The sequence below is a fragment of the Oncorhynchus kisutch genome, unplaced genomic scaffold (genome assembly GCF_002021735.2).
Source record: "Oncorhynchus kisutch isolate 150728-3 unplaced genomic scaffold, Okis_V2 scaffold727, whole genome shotgun sequence".
Classification (NCBI taxonomy): Eukaryota; Metazoa; Chordata; class Actinopteri; order Salmoniformes; family Salmonidae; genus Oncorhynchus; species Oncorhynchus kisutch.
The window spans coordinates 1,016,938-1,032,885 of NW_022262672.1; the positions used below are offsets into that span (position 1 = coordinate 1,016,938).

At 43.2% G+C, this 15,948-nt stretch overlaps 1 protein-coding gene across 1 annotated transcript in view; it reads left to right on the forward strand.

The window, feature by feature from the left end:
* Window positions 1-15,948, forward strand: part of LOC116352777 (serine/threonine-protein kinase 24-like) — a 71,094-nt gene that overhangs the window by 20,118 nt on the left and 35,028 nt on the right. The window lies entirely within an intron of this gene.

Here is a 15,948-nt window from a genome sequence, read left to right on the forward strand (position 1 = left end):
TCTGAGCTAGGCTAAAGCAGTGGAAAACAGAGGATTCTCTAAGCTAGGCTAAAGACTAAAGCACTGGAAAACAGAGGACTCTCTGAGCTAGGCTAAAGACTAAAGCAATGGAAAACAGAGGACTCTCTGAGCTAGGCTAAAGACTAAAGCAATGGAAAACAGAGGACTCTCTGAGCTAGGCTAAAGACTAAAGCAATGGAAAACAGAGGACTCTCTGAGCTAGGCTAAAGACTAAAGCAATGGAAAACAGAGGACTCTCTGAGCTAGGCTAAAGACTAATGCAATGGAAAACAGAGGACTCTCTGAGCTAGACTAAAGCAGTGGAAAACAGAGGATTCTCTGGGCTAGGCTAAAGATTAAAGCAATGGAAAACAGGGGACTCTCTAAGCTAGGCTAAAGCACTGGAAAACAGAGGACTCTCTAAGCTAGGCTAAAGCACTGGAAAACAGAGGACTCTCTAAGCTAGGCTAAAGCACTGGAAAACAGAGGACTCTCTGAGCTAGGCTAAAGACTAAAGCAATGGAAAATAGAGGACTCTCTAAGCTAGGCTAAAGCACTGGAAAACAGAGGACTCTCTAAGCTAGGCTAAAGCACTGGAAAACAGAGGACTCTCTAAGCTAGGCTAAAGCACTGGAAAACAGAGGACTCTCTGAGCTAGGCTAAAGACTAAAACAATGGAAAACAGAGGACTCTGAGCTAGGCTAAAGACTAAAGCAATGGAAAACAGAGGACTCTCTGAGCTAGGCTAAAGACTAAAGCAATGGAAAACAGAGGACTCTCTGAGCTAGGCTAAAGACTAAAGCAATGGAAAACAGAGGACTCTCTGAGCTAGGCTAAAGCACTGGAAAACAGAGGACTCTCTAAGCTAGGCTAAAGCACTGGAAAACAGAGGACTCTCTAAGCTAGGCTAAAGCACTGGAAAACAGAGGACTCTCTAAGCTAGGCTAAAGCACTGGAAAACAGAGGACTCTCTGTGCTAGGCTAAAGACTAAAACAATGGAAAACAGAGGACTCTGAGCTAGGCTAAAGACTAAAGAAATGGGAAACAGAGGACTCTCTAAGCTAGGCTAAAGACTAAAGCAATGGAAAACAGAGGACTCTCTGAGCTAGGCTAAAGACTAAAGCAATGGAAAACAGAGGACTCTCTGAGCTAGGCTAAAGACTAAAGCAATGGAAAACAGAGGACTCTCTGAGCTAGGCTAAAGACTAATGCAATGGAAAACAGAGGCCTCTGAGCTAGACTAAAGCAGTGGAAAACAGAGGATTCTCTGGGCTAGGCTAAAGCAATGGAAAACAGAGGATTCTCTAAGCTAGGCTAAAGACTAAAGCAATGGAAAACAGAGGACTCTCTGAGCTAGACTAAAGCAGTGGAAAACAGAGGATTCTCTGGGCTAGGCTAAAGCAATGGAAAACAGAGGATTCTCTAAGCTAGGCTAAAGACTAAAGCACTGGAAAACAGAGGACTCTCTGAGCTAGGCTAAAGACTAAAGCAATGGAAAACAGAGGACTCTCTGAGCTAGGCTAAAGACTAAAGCAATGGAAAACAGAGGACTCTCTGAGCTAGGCTAAAGACTAATGCAATGGAAAACAGAGGACTCTCTGAGATAGACTAAAGCAGTGGAAAACAGAGGATTCTCTGGGCTAGGCTAAAGCAATGGAAAACAGAGGATTCTCTAAGCTAGGCTAAAGACTAAAGCACTGGAAACAGAGGATTCTCTGAGCTAGGCTAAAGACTAAAGCAATGGAAAACAGAGGATTCTCTGAGCTAGGCTAAAGCACTGGAAAACAGGATTCTCTGAGCTAGGCTAAAGACTAAAGCACTGGAAAACAGAGGATCCTCTGAGCTGGGCTAAAGACTAAAGCAATGGAAAACAGGACTCTCTAAGCTAGGCTAAAGATTAAAGCGATGGAAAACAGGGGATTCTCTAAGCTAGGCTAAAGACTAAAGCACTGGAAAACAGAGGACTCTCTAAGCTAGGCTAAAGATTAAAGCAATGGAAAACAGAGGCTCCTCTGAGCTAGGCTAAAGACTAAAGCAATGGAAAACAGAGGACTCTCTGAGCTAGGCTAAAGACTAAAGCAATGGAAAACAGAGGACTCTCTGAGCTAGGCTAAAGACTAAAGCAATGGAAAACAGAGGACTCTCTGAGCTAGGCTAAAGACTAATGCAATGGAAAACAGAGGACTCTCTGAGCTAGACTAAAGCAGTGGAAAACAGAGGATTCTCTAAGCTAGGCTAAAGACTAAAGCACTGGAAACAGAGGATTCTCTGAGCTAGGCTAAAGACTAAAGCAATGGAAAACAGAGGATTCTCTGAGCTAGACTAAAGCACTGGAAAACAGGATTCTCTGAGCTAGGCTAAAGACTAAAGCACTGGAAAACAGAGGACTCTCTGAGCTAGGCTAAAGACTAAAGCAATGGAAAACAGAGGACTCTCTGAGCTAGGCTAAAGACTAATGCAATGGAAAACAGAGGACTCTCTGAGATAGACTAAAGCAGTGGAAAACAGAGGATTCTCTGGGCTCGGCTAAAGCAATGGAAAACAGAGGATTCTCTAAGCTAGGCTAAAGACTAAAGCACTGGAAACAGAGGATTCTCTGAGCTAGGCTAAAGACTAAAGCAATGGAAAACAGAGGATTCTCTGAGCTAGGCTAAAGCACTGGAAAACAGGATTCTCTGAGCTAGGCTAAAGACTAAAGCACTGGAAAACAGAGGATCCTCTGAGCTGGGCTAAAGACTAAAGCAATGGAAAACAGGACTCTCTAAGCTAGGCTAAAGATTAAAGCGATGGAAAACAGGGGATTCTCTAAGCTAGGCTAAAGACTAAAGCACTGGAAAACAGAGGACTCTCTAAGCTAGGCTAAAGATTAAAGCAATGGAAAACAGAGGCTCCTCTGAGCTAGGCTAAAGACTAAAGCAATGGAAAACAGAGGACTCTCTGAGCTAGGCTAAAGACTAAAGCAATGGAAAACAGAGGACTCTCTGAGCTAGGCTAAAGACTAAAGCAATGGAAAACAGAGGACTCTCTGAGCTAGGCTAAAGACTAATGCAATGGAAAACAGAGGACTCTCTGAGCTAGACTAAAGCAGTGGAAAACAGAGGATTCTCTAAGCTAGGCTAAAGACTAAAGCACTGGAAACAGAGGATTCTCTGAGCTAGGCTAAAGACTAAAGCAATGGAAAACAGAGGATTCTCTGAGCTAGGCTAAAGCACTGGAAAACAGGATTCTCTGAGCTAGGCTAAAGACTAAAGCACTGGAAAACAGAGGATCCTCTGAGCTGGGCTAAAGACTAAAGCAATGGAAAACAGGACTCTCTAAGCTAGGCTAAAGATTAAAGCACTGGAAAACAGAGGACTCTCTAAGCTAGGCTAAAGCACTGGAAAACAGGACTCTCTAAGCTAGGCTAAAGCACTGGAAAACAGGGGATTCTCTGAGCTAGGTTAAAGACTAAAGCAATGGAAAACAGAGAATTCTCTGAGCTAGGCTAAAGACTAAAGCAATGGAAAACACAGGACTCTCTAAGCTAGGCTAAAGACTAAAGCAATGGAAAACAGGGGATTCTCTGAGCTAGGCTAAAGACTAAAGCAATGGAAAACAGAGGACTCTCTAAGCTAGGCTAAAGATTAAAGCAATGGAAAACAGAGGCTCCTCTGAGCTAGGCTAAAGACTAAAGCAATGGAAAACAGAGGACTCTCTGAGCTAGGCTAAAGACTAAAGCAATGGAAAACAGAGGACTCTCTGAGCTAGGCTAAAGACTAAAGCAATGGAAAACAGAGGACTCTCTGAGCTAGGCTAAAGACTAATGCAATGGAAAACAGAGGACTCTCTGAGCTAGACTAAAGCAGTGGAAAACAGAGGATTCTCTAAGCTAGGCTAAAGACTAAAGCACTGGAAACAGAGGATTCTCTGAGCTAGGCTAAAGACTAAAGCAATGGAAAACAGAGGATTCTCTGAGCTAGGCTAAAGCACTGGAAAACAGGATTCTCTGAGCTAGGCTAAAGACTAAAGCAATTGGAAAACAGAGGACTCTCTGAGCTAGGCTAAAGACTAAAGCAATGGAAAACAGAGGACTCTCTGAGCTAGGCTAAAGACTAATGCAATGGAAAACAGAGGACTCTCTGAGATAGACTAAAGCAGTGGAAAACAGAGGATTCTCTGGGCTCGGCTAAAGCAATGGAAAACAGAGGATTCTCTAAGCTAGGCTAAAGACTAAAGCACTGGAAACAGAGGATTCTCTGAGCTAGGCTAAAGACTAAAGCAATGGAAAACAGAGGATTCTCTGAGCTAGGCTAAAGCACTGGAAAACAGGATTCTCTGAGCTAGGCTAAAGACTAAAGCACTGGAAAACAGAGGATCCTCTGAGCTGGGCTAAAGACTAAAGCAATGGAAAACAGGACTCTCTAAGCTAGGCTAAAGATTAAAGCGATGGAAAACAGGGGATTCTCTAAGCTAGGCTAAAGACTAAAGCACTGGAAAACAGAGGACTCTCTAAGCTAGGCTAAAGATTAAAGCAATGGAAAACAGAGGCTCCTCTGAGCTAGGCTAAAGACTAAAGCAATGGAAAACAGAGGACTCTCTGAGCTAGGCTAAAGACTAAAGCAATGGAAAACAGAGGACTCTCTGAGCTAGGCTAAAGACTAAAGCAATGGAAAACAGAGGACTCTCTGAGCTAGGCTAAAGACTAATGCAATGGAAAACAGAGGACTCTCTGAGCTAGACTAAAGCAGTGGAAAACAGAGGATTCTCTAAGCTAGGCTAAAGACTAAAGCACTGGAAACAGAGGATTCTCTGAGCTAGGCTAAAGACTAAAGCAATGGAAAACAGAGGATTCTCTGAGCTAGGCTAAAGCACTGGAAAACAGGATTCTCTGAGCTAGGCTAAAGACTAAAGCACTGGAAAACAGAGGATCCTCTGAGCTGGGCTAAAGACTAAAGCAATGGAAAACAGGACTCTCTAAGCTAGGCTAAAGATTAAAGCACTGGAAAACAGAGGACTCTCTAAGCTAGGCTAAAGCACTGGAAAACAGGACTCTCTAAGCTAGGCTAAAGCACTGGAAAACAGGGGATTCTCTGAGCTAGGTTAAAGACTAAAGCAATGGAAAACAGAGAATTCTCTGAGCTAGGCTAAAGACTAAAGCAATGGAAAACACAGGACTCTCTAAGCTAGGCTAAAGACTAAAGCAATGGAAAACAGGGGATTCTCTGAGCTAGGCTAAAGACTAAAGCAATGGAAAACAGGGGATTCTCTGAGCTAGGCTAAAGACTAAAGCAATGGAAAACAGAGGACTCTCTGAGCTAGGCTAAAGACTTAAAGCAATGGACAACAGAGGACTCCCTAAGCTAGGCTAAAGCACTGGAAAACAGGGGATTCTCTGAGCTAGGCTAAAGACTAAAGTAATGGAAAACAGAGGACTCTCTAAGCTAGGCTAAAGATTAAAGCAATGGAAAACTGGGGATTCTCTGAGCTAGGCTAAAGACTAATGCAATGGAAAACAGAGGACTCTCTAAGCTAGACTAAAGCAATGGAAAACAGGATTCTCTGAGCTAGGCTAAAGACTAAAGCAATGGAAAACAGAGGACTCTCTAAGCTAGACTAAAGCAATGGAAAACAGAGGATCCTCTGAGCTAGGCTAAAGATTAAAGCGATGGAAAACAGAGGACTCTCTAAGCTAGGCTAAAGACTAAAGCACTGGAAAACAGAGGACTCTCTAAGCTAGGCTAAAGACTAAAGCAATGGAAAACAGAGGACTCTCTAAGCTAGGCTAAAGACTAAAGCAATGGAAAACAGAGGACTCTCTAAGCTAGACTAAAGCAATGGAAAACAGAGGATCCTCTGAGCTAGGCTAAAGACTAAAGCAATGGAAAACAGAGGACTCTCTAAGCTAGACTAAAGCAATGGAAAACAGAGGATCCTCTGAGCTAGGCTAAAGATTAAAGCGATGGAAAACAGGGGACTCTCTAAGCTAGGCTAAAGACTAAAGCAATGGAAAACAGAGGCTCCTCTGAGCTACGCTAAAGCAATGGAAAACAGAGGATTCTCTGAGCTAGGCTAAAGACTAAAGCAATGGAAAACAGAGGACTCTCTGAGCTAGGCTAAAGACTAAAGCAATGGAAAACAGAGGCTCCTCTGAGCTACGCTAAAGCTATGGAAAACAGAGGATCCTCTGAGCTAAGCTAAAGACTAAAGCAATGGAAAACAGAGGACTCTCTGAGCTAGGCTAAAGACTAATGCAATGGAAAACAGAGGACTCTCTGAGCTAGACTAAAGCAGTGGAAAACAGAGGATTCTCTGGGCTAGGCTAAAGCAATGGAAAACAGAGGATTCTCTAAGCTAGGCTAAAGACTAAAGCACTGGAAACAGAGGATTCTCTGAGCTAGGCTAAAGACTAAAGCAATGGAAAACGGAGGATTCTCTGAGCTAGGCTAAAGACTAAAGCAATGGAAAACAGAGGACTCTCTAAGCTAGGCTAAAGCAATGGAAAACAGGATTCTCTGAGCTAGGCTAAAGACTAAAGCACTGGAAAACAGAGGACTCTCTAAGCTAGACTAAAGCAATGGAAAACAGAGGATTCTCAGAGCTAGGCTAAAGCAATGGAAAACAGAGGACTCTCTGAGCTAGGCTAAAGACTAAAGCAATGGAAAACAGAGGATTCTCTGAGCTACGCTAAAGCAATGGAAAACAGAGGATCCTCTGAGCTAGGCTAAAGACTAAAGCAATGGGAAACAGAGGATTCTCTGAGCTAGGCTAAAGACTAAAGCAATGGGAAACAGAGGATCCTCTGAGCTGGGCTAAAGACTAAAGCAATGGAAAACAGAGGATTCTCTGAGCTGGGCTAAAGACTAAAGCAATGGGAAACAGAGGATCCTCTGAGCTGGGCTAAAGACTAAAGCAATGGGAAACAGAGGATCCTCTGAGCTAGACTAAAGCAGTGGAAAACAGAGGATTCTCTGAGCTAGGCTAAAGCAATGGAAAACAGAGGATTCTCTGAGCTAGGCTAAAGCAATGGAAAACAGAGGATTCTCTGAGCTACGCTAAAGCAATGGAAAACAGAGGATCCTCTGAGCTAGGCTAAAGACTAAAGCAATGGGAAACAGAGGATCCTCTGAGCTGGGCTAAAGACTAAAGCAATGGAAAACAGAGGACTCTCTAAGCTAGGCTAAAGACTAAAGCAATGGAGAACAGAGGCTCCTCTGAGCTACGCTAAAGCTATGGAAAACAGAGGATCCTCTGAGCTAGGCTAAAGACTAAAGCAATGGAAAACAGAGGACTCTCTGAGCTAGGCTAAAGACTAATGCAATGGAAAACAGAGGACTCTCTGAGCTAGACTAAAGCAGTGGAAAACAGAGGATTCTCTGGGCTAGGCTAAAGCAATGGAAAACAGAGGATTCTCTAAGCTAGGCTAAAGACTAAAGCACTGGAAACAGAGGATTCTCTGAGCTAGGCTAAAGACTAAAGCAATGGAAAACGGAGGATTCTCTGAGCTAGGCTAAAGACTAAAGCAATGGAAAACAGAGGACTCTCTGAGCTAGACTAAAGCAATGGAAAACAGAGGATTCTCAGAGCTAGGCTAAAGCAATGGAAAACAGAGGACTCTCTGAGCTAGGCTAAAGACTAAAGCAATGGAAAACAGAGGCTCCTCTGAGCTACGCTAAAGCTATGGAAAACAGAGGATTCTCTAAGCTAGGCTAAAGACTAAAGCACTGGAAACAGAGGATTCTCTGAGCTAGGCTAAAGACTAAAGCAATGGAAAACGGAGGATTCTCTGAGCTAGGCTAAAGACTAAAGCAATAGAAAACAGAGGACTCTCTGAGCTAGACTAAAGCAATGGAAAACAGAGGATTCTCAGAGCTAGGCTAAAGCAATGGAAAACAGAGGACTCTCTGAGCTAGGCTAAAGACTAAAGCAATGGAAAACAGAGGATTCTCTGAGCTACGCTAAAGCAATGGAAAACAGAGGATCCTCTGAGCTAGGCTAAAGACTAAAGCAATGGGAAACAGAGGATTCTCTGAGCTAGGCTAAAGACTAAAGCAATGGGAAACAGAGGATCCTCTGAGCTGGGCTAAAGACTAAAGCAATGGAAAACAGAGGATTCTCTGAGCTGGGCTAAAGACTAAAGCAATGGGAAACAGAGGATCCTCTGAGCTGGGCTAAAGACTAAAGCAATGGGAAACAGAGGATCCTCTGAGCTAGGCTAAAGCAATGGAAAACAGAGGATTCTCTGAGCTACGCTAAAGCAATGGAAAACAGAGGAGCCTCTGAGCTAGGCTAAAGACTAAAGCAATGGGAAACAGAGGATTCTCTGAGCTAGGCTAAAGACTAAAGCAATGGGAAACAGAGGATCCTCTGAGCTAGGCTAAAGCAATGGAAAACAGAGGATTCTCTGAGCTGGGCTAAAGACTAAAGCAATGGGAAACAGAGGATCCTCTGAGCTGGGCTAAAGACTAAAGCAATGGGAAACAGAGGATCCTCTGAGCTAGGCTAAAGCAATGGAAAACAGAGGATTCTCTGAGCTACGCTAAAGCAATGGAAAACAGAGGATCCTCTGAGCTAGGCTAAAGACTAAAGCAATGGGAAACAGAGGATTCTCAGAGCTAGGCTAAAGCAATGGAAAACAGAGGACTCTCTGAGCTAGGCTAAAGACTAAAGCAATGGAAAACAGAGGATTCTCTGAGCTACGCTAAAGCAATGGAAAACAGAGGATCCTCTGAGCTAGGCTAAAGACTAAAGCAATGGGAAACAGAGGATTCTCTGAGCTAGGCTAAAGACTAAAGCAATGGGAAACAGAGGATCCTCTGAGCTGGGCTAAAGACTAAAGCAATGGAAAACAGAGGATTCTCTGAGCTGGGCTAAAGACTAAAGCAATGGGAAACAGAGGATCCTCTGAGCTGGGCTAAAGACTAAAGCAATGGGAAACAGAGGATCCTCTGAGCTAGGCTAAAGCAATGGAAAACAGAGGATTCTCTGAGCTACGCTAAAGCAATGGAAAACAGAGGATCCTCTGAGCTAGGCTAAAGACTAAAGCAATGGGAAACAGAGGATTCTCTGAGCTAGGCTAAAGACTAAAGCAATGGGAAACAGAGGATCCTCTGAGCTGGGCTAAAGACTAAAGCAATGGAAAACAGAGGATTCTCTGAGCTGGGCTAAAGACTAAAGCAATGGGAAACAGAGGATCCTCTGAGCTGGGCTAAAGACTAAAGCAATGGGAAACAGAGGATCCTCTGAGCTAGGCTAAAGCAATGGAAAACAGAGGATTCTCTGAGCTACGCTAAAGCAATGGAAAACAGAGGATCCTCTGAGCTAGGCTAAAGACTAAAGCAATGGGAAACAGAGGATCCTCTGAGCTGGGCTAAAGACTAAAGCAATGGAAAACAGAGGACTCTCTAAGCTAGGCTAAAGACTAAAGCAATGGAAAACAGAGGCTCCTCTGAGCTACGCTAAAGCTATGGAAAACAGAGGATCCTCTGAGCTAGGCTAAAGACTAAAGCAATGGAAAACAGAGGACTCTCTGAGCTAGGCTAAATACTAATGCAATGGAAAACAGAGGACTCTCTGAGCTAGACTAAAGCAGTGGAAAACAGAGGATTCTCTGGGCTAGGCTAAAGCAATGGAAAACAGGATTCTCTGAGCTAGGCTAAAGACTAAAGCACTGGAAAACAGAGGACTCTCTAAGCTAGGCTAAAGCAATGGAAAACAGGATTCTCTGAGCTAGGCTAAAGACTAAAGCACTGGAAAACAGAGGACTCTCTAAGCTAGACTAAAGCAATGGAAAACAGGATTCTCAGAGCTAGGCTAAAGCAATGGAAAACAGAGGACTCTCTGAGCTAGGCTAAAGACTAAAGCAATGGAAAACAGAGGATTCTCTGAGCTACGCTAAAGCAATGGAAAACAGAGGATCCTCTGAGCTAGGCTAAAGACTAAAGCAATGGGAAACAGAGGATTCTCTGAGCTAGGCTAAAGACTAAAGCAATGGGAAACAGAGGATCCTCTGAGCTAGGCTAAAGCAATGGAAAACAGAGGATTCTCTGAGCTGGGCTAAAGACTAAAGCAATGGGAAACAGAGGATCCTCTGAGCTGGGCTAAAGACTAAAGCAATGGGAAACAGAGGATCCTCTGAGCTAGGCTAAAGCAATGGAAAACAGAGGATTCTCTGAGCTACGCTAAAGCAATGGAAAACAGAGGATCCTCTGAGCTAGGCTAAAGACTAAAGCAATGGGAAACAGAGGATTCTCAGAGCTAGGCTAAAGCAATGGAAAACAGAGGACTCTCTGAGCTAGGCTAAAGACTAAAGCAATGGAAAACAGAGGATTCTCTGAGCTACGCTAAAGCAATGGAAAACAGAGGATTCTCTGAGCTACGCTAAAGCAATGGAAAACAGAGGATCCTCTGAGCTAGGCTAAAGACTAAAGCAATGGAAAACAGAGGATTCTCTGAGCTACGCTAAAGCAATGGAAAACAGAGGATCCTCTGAGCTAGGCTAAAGACTAAAGCAATGGGAAACAGAGGATTCTCTGAGCTAGGCTAAAGACTAAAGCAATGGGAAACAGAGGATCCTCTGAGCTAGGCTAAAGCAATGGAAAACAGAGGATTCTCTGAGCTGGGCTAAAGACTAAAGCAATGGGAAACAGAGGATCCTCTGAGCTGGGCTAAAGACTAAAGCAATGGGAAACAGAGGATCCTCTGAGCTAGGCTAAAGCAATGGAAAACATAGGATTCTCTGAGCTACGCTAAAGCAATGGAAAACAGAGGATCCTCTGAGCTAGGCTAAAGACTAAAGCAATGGGAAACAGAGGATTCTCAGAGCTAGGCTAAAGCAATGGAAAACAGAGGACTCTCTGAGCTAGGCTAAAGACTAAAGCAATGGAAAACAGAGGATTCTCTGAGCTACGCTAAAGCAATGGAAAACAGAGGATCCTCTGAGCTAGGCTAAAGACTAAAGCAATGGGAAACAGAGGATTCTCTGAGCTAGGCTAAAGACTAAAGCAATGGGAAACAGAGGATCCTCTGAGCTGGGCTAAAGACTAAAGCAATGGAAAACAGAGGATTCTCTGAGCTGGGCTAAAGACTAAAGCAATGGGAAACAGAGGATCCTCTGAGCTGGGCTAAAGACTAAAGCAATGGGAAACAGAGGATCCTCTGAGCTAGGCTAAAGCAATGGAAAACAGAGGATTCTCTGAGCTACGCTAAAGCAATGGAAAACAGAGGATCCTCTGAGCTAGGCTAAAGACTAAAGCAATGGGAAACAGAGGATCCTCTGAGCTGGGCTAAAGACTAAAGCAATGGAAAACAGAGGACTCTCTAAGCTAGGCTAAAGACTAAAGCACTGGAAAACAGAGGACTCTCTAAGCTAGGCTAAATACTAAAGCAATGGAAAACAGAGGACTCTCTAAGCTAGGCTAAAGACTAAATCACTGGAAAACAGAGGACTCTCTAAGCTAGGCTAAAGCACTGGAAAACAGAGGACTCTCTAAGCTAGGCTAAAGACTAAAGCACTGGAAAACAGAGGACTCTCTAAGCTAGGCTAAATACTAAAGCAATGGAAAACAGAGGACTCTCTAAGCTAGGCTAAAGACTAAATCACTGGAAAACAGAGGACTCTCTAAGCTAGGCTAAAGCACTGGAAAACAGAGGACTCTAAGCTAGGCTAAAGCACTGGAAAACAGAGGACTCTCTAAGCTAGGCTAAAGCACTGGAAAACAGAGGACTCTAAGCTAGGCTAAAGCACTGGAAAACAGAGGACTCTCTAAGCTAGGCTAAAGCACTGGAAAACAGAGGACTCTCTAAGCTAGGCTAAAGCACTGGAAAACAGAGGACTCTCTAAGCTAGGCTAAAGCACTGGAAAACAGAAGACTCTCTAAGCTAGGCTAAAGCAATGGAAAACAGAGGATTCTCTGAGCTGGGCTAAAGACTAAAGCAATGGGAAACAGAGGATCCTCTGAGCTGGGCTAAAGACTAAAGCAATGGGAAACAGAGGATCCTCTGAGCTAGGCTAAAGCAATGGAAAACAGAGGATTCTCTGAGCTACGCTAAAGCAATGGAAAACAGAGGATCCTCTGAGCTAGGCTAAAGACTAAAGCAATGGGAAACAGAGGATCCTCTGAGCTGGGCTAAAGACTAAAGCAATGGAAAACAGAGGACTCTCTAAGCTAGGCTAAAGACTAAAGCAATGGAAAACAGAGGCTCCTCTGAGCTACGCTAAAGCTATGGAAAACAGAGGATCCTCTGAGCTAGGCTAAAGACTAAAGCAATGGAAAACAGAGGACTCTCTGAGCTAGGCTAAATACTAATGCAATGGAAAACAGAGGACTCTCTGAGCTAGACTAAAGCAGTGGAAAACAGAGGATTCTCTGGGCTAGGCTAAAGCAATGGAAAACAGGATTCTCTGAGCTAGGCTAAAGACTAAAGCACTGGAAAACAGAGGACTCTCTAAGCTAGGCTAAAGCAATGGAAAACAGGATTCTCTGAGCTAGGCTAAAGACTAAAGCACTGGAAAACAGAGGACTCTCTAAGCTAGACTAAAGCAATGGAAAACAGGATTCTCAGAGCTAGGCTAAAGCAATGGAAAACAGAGGACTCTCTGAGCTAGGCTAAAGACTAAAGCAATGGAAAACAGAGGATTCTCTGAGCTACGCTAAAGCAATGGAAAACAGAGGATCCTCTGAGCTAGGCTAAAGACTAAAGCAATGGGAAACAGAGGATCCTCTGAGCTGGGCTAAAGACTAAAGCAATGGAAAACAGAGGATTCTCTGAGCTGGGCTAAAGACTAAAGCAATGGGAAACAGAGGATCCTCTGAGCTGGGCTAAAGACTAAAGCAATGGGAAACAGAGGATCCTCTGAGCTAGGCTAAAGCAATGGAAAACAGAGGATTCTCTGAGCTACGCTAAAGCAATGGAAAACAGAGGATCCTCTGAGCTAGGCTAAAGACTAAAGCAATGGGAAACAGAGGATCCTCTGAGCTGGGCTAAAGACTAAAGCAATGGAAAACAGAGGACTCTCTAAGCTAGGCTAAAGACTAAAGCACTGGAAAACAGAGGACTCTCTAAGCTAGGCTAAATACTAAAGCAATGGAAAACAGAGGACTCTCTAAGCTAGGCTAAAGACTAAATCACTGGAAAACAGAGGACTCTCTAAGCTAGGCTAAAGCACTGGAAAACAGAGGACTCTCTAAGCTAGGCTAAAGACTAAAGCACTGGAAAACAGAGGACTCTCTAAGCTAGGCTAAATACTAAAGCAATGGAAAACAGAGGACTCTCTAAGCTAGGCTAAAGACTAAATCACTGGAAAACAGAGGACTCTCTAAGCTAGGCTAAAGCACTGGAAAACAGAGGACTCTAAGCTAGGCTAAAGCACTGGAAAACAGAGGACTCTCTAAGCTAGGCTAAAGCACTGGAAAACAGAGGACTCTAAGCTAGGCTAAAGCACTGGAAAACAGAGGACTCTCTAAGCTAGGCTAAAGCACTGGAAAACAGAGGACTCTCTAAGCTAGGCTAAAGCACTGGAAAACAGAGGACTCTCTAAGCTAGGCTAAAGCACTGGAAAACAGAAGACTCTCTAAGCTAGGCTAAAGCAATGGAAAACAGAGGACTCTAAGCTAGGCTGAAGATTTGAACCACAAACAGCTCACTGACTGACATCTATTCCTGAAATGTGACCTGTTCACATCTGTACTTGAATACAGCTGGTTGCCAAGTCATATGTTTGTAAATCGCAATGTGAGTGATATATCTAGCGTACATCATATCTAGCCTACAGTAGACCAGTATTTTCCATGAGCTGAGTGTTGTGTGTTGGTTTCTGAGAGGTGGAACAGCTAAGGGCATTTCCTTCTAAAATTACCCATGAGCACCAAAATGTAAAGTTCATAGGAGCGTGTCGAATTGGGTGTCAAATGAAAGCTTTGTCTATAAATATATATTTTAATTAAGCTCTATATATTCATTTTCCAACCGTTTTCCATCATAACAATGAGGAATAAGTCTGTGATTTCTGATCAGATGAAAAAGGGGTGTTGAACAACGTCTAGCAGAAAGTCCTAAAATGTATAAGAAATACATCAAAACACCAAATTGTTGAAGACCCTTGCCAACTAATATCAAATTATTTGCCTTATGTAAGTTAAGAAACATTGTCTTGTAATTCCGTTACCAAAAACCTCCGTCTTTAAGATATTTTCACATTTCTCTCCCTCGTGAGGAGGAAGGATAATGAAAGTTCACAAATTAACAAGTGAAGGTAGACCCACCCATTACTTAGTGTTTTTACTCATATCAACTTTGCTAATGAATTAAGTGATTTAAAACTCGTAATTCTCTTACCAAATCGGAAATGGAATTACTGAAAAATGTTATTTGTCACCTGCTTGGTAAACAACAGGTGTAGACTAACGGTGAAATGCTCACGGATCCTTTTCCAACAAAGCAGATTAAGATTACAACAATAAATCATTGAAATGGGGACACAAGGAATAAATACACAGTGAATAACTAGTCATAATCATGTTGCTATGTGCAAAGCATTTGGAAAGTATTCAGACCACTTCCCTTCTTCCACATGTTGTTACATTACAGCCTTATTCTAAAATGTATTCAATTACATAGTTTTTCTCATCAATCTACACAATACCCCATAATGACTAAGCAAAAACAGGTTTTCAGACATGTTTGCTAATTTATGAAAATAAAAACAGAAATACCTTATTTACATCAGTATTCAGACCCTTTTGCTATGAGACTCGAAATTGAGCTCAGGTGCATCCTGTTTCCATTGATCATCCTTGAGATGTTTCTACAACTTGATTGGAGTCCACCTGTGGTAAATTCAATTGATTGAACATTATTTGGAAAAGTACACACTTGTCTGGGATAGTGTACCAAAAAATGTCTGGAGCATTGGAAGGTCCCCAAGAACACAGTGGTCTCCATCATTCTTAAATGGAAGACGTTTGGAACCACCAAGACTCTTCCTAGAGCTGGCCGCCCGGCCAAACTGAGCAACCGGGGTAAAAGGGCCTTGGTCAGGGAGGATACCAAGAACCCAAGGGTCACTCTGACAGGGCTCCAGAGTTCCTCTGTGGAGATGGGAGAGCCTTCCAGAAGGACAACCATCTCTGCAGCACTCCACCAATCAGGCCTTTCTGGTGGAGTGGCCAGATGGAAGCCACTCTTCAGTAAAAGGCACAGCCTGCTTGGAGTTTGCCAAAAGGCACCTAAAGGACCCTCAGACCATGAGAAACAAGATTGTCTGATCTGATGAAACCAAGATTGAACTCTGTGGCCTGAATGCAGTGTGTCACTTCTGGAGGAAACCTGGCACCATCCCTACGGTGAAGTATGGTGGTGGCAGCATCATGCTGTGGGGATGTTTGTCAGCGGCAGAGACTGGGAGACTAGTCAGGATCAAGAGAAAGATTAATGGAGCAAAGTACAGAAAGATCCTTGATGAAAACCTGCTCCAGAGTGCTCAGGACCACCGCCTGGGGCGAAGGAAAACTACGCTAAGCACACAGGGTTTATTTATTTTTTATACATTTTAAAAAATGTCTACAAACCAGTTTTTGCTTTGTCATTATGGGGTATTGTGATGTCATTATGGGGTATTGTGGTGTCATTATGGGGTATTGTGATGTTATTATGGGGTATTGAGATGTCATTATGGGGTATTGAGATGTCATTATGGGGTATTGTGATGTCATTATGGGGTATTGTGATGTCATTATGGGGTATTGTGATGTCATTATGGGGTATTGTGATGTCATTATGGGGTATTGAGATGTCATTATGGGGTATTGTGTGTAGATTGAAGGGAAAAAAATGATTTAACCCATTTTACAATGAGGCTGTAATACAACGGTGTGGGGGGAAAGTCAAGGGGTATGAATACTTTCCAAGATGAGTACTGTAGGGTTAGGGTCAGAGGTCAATACCAGGGGAGAGTACTGTAGGGTTAGGGT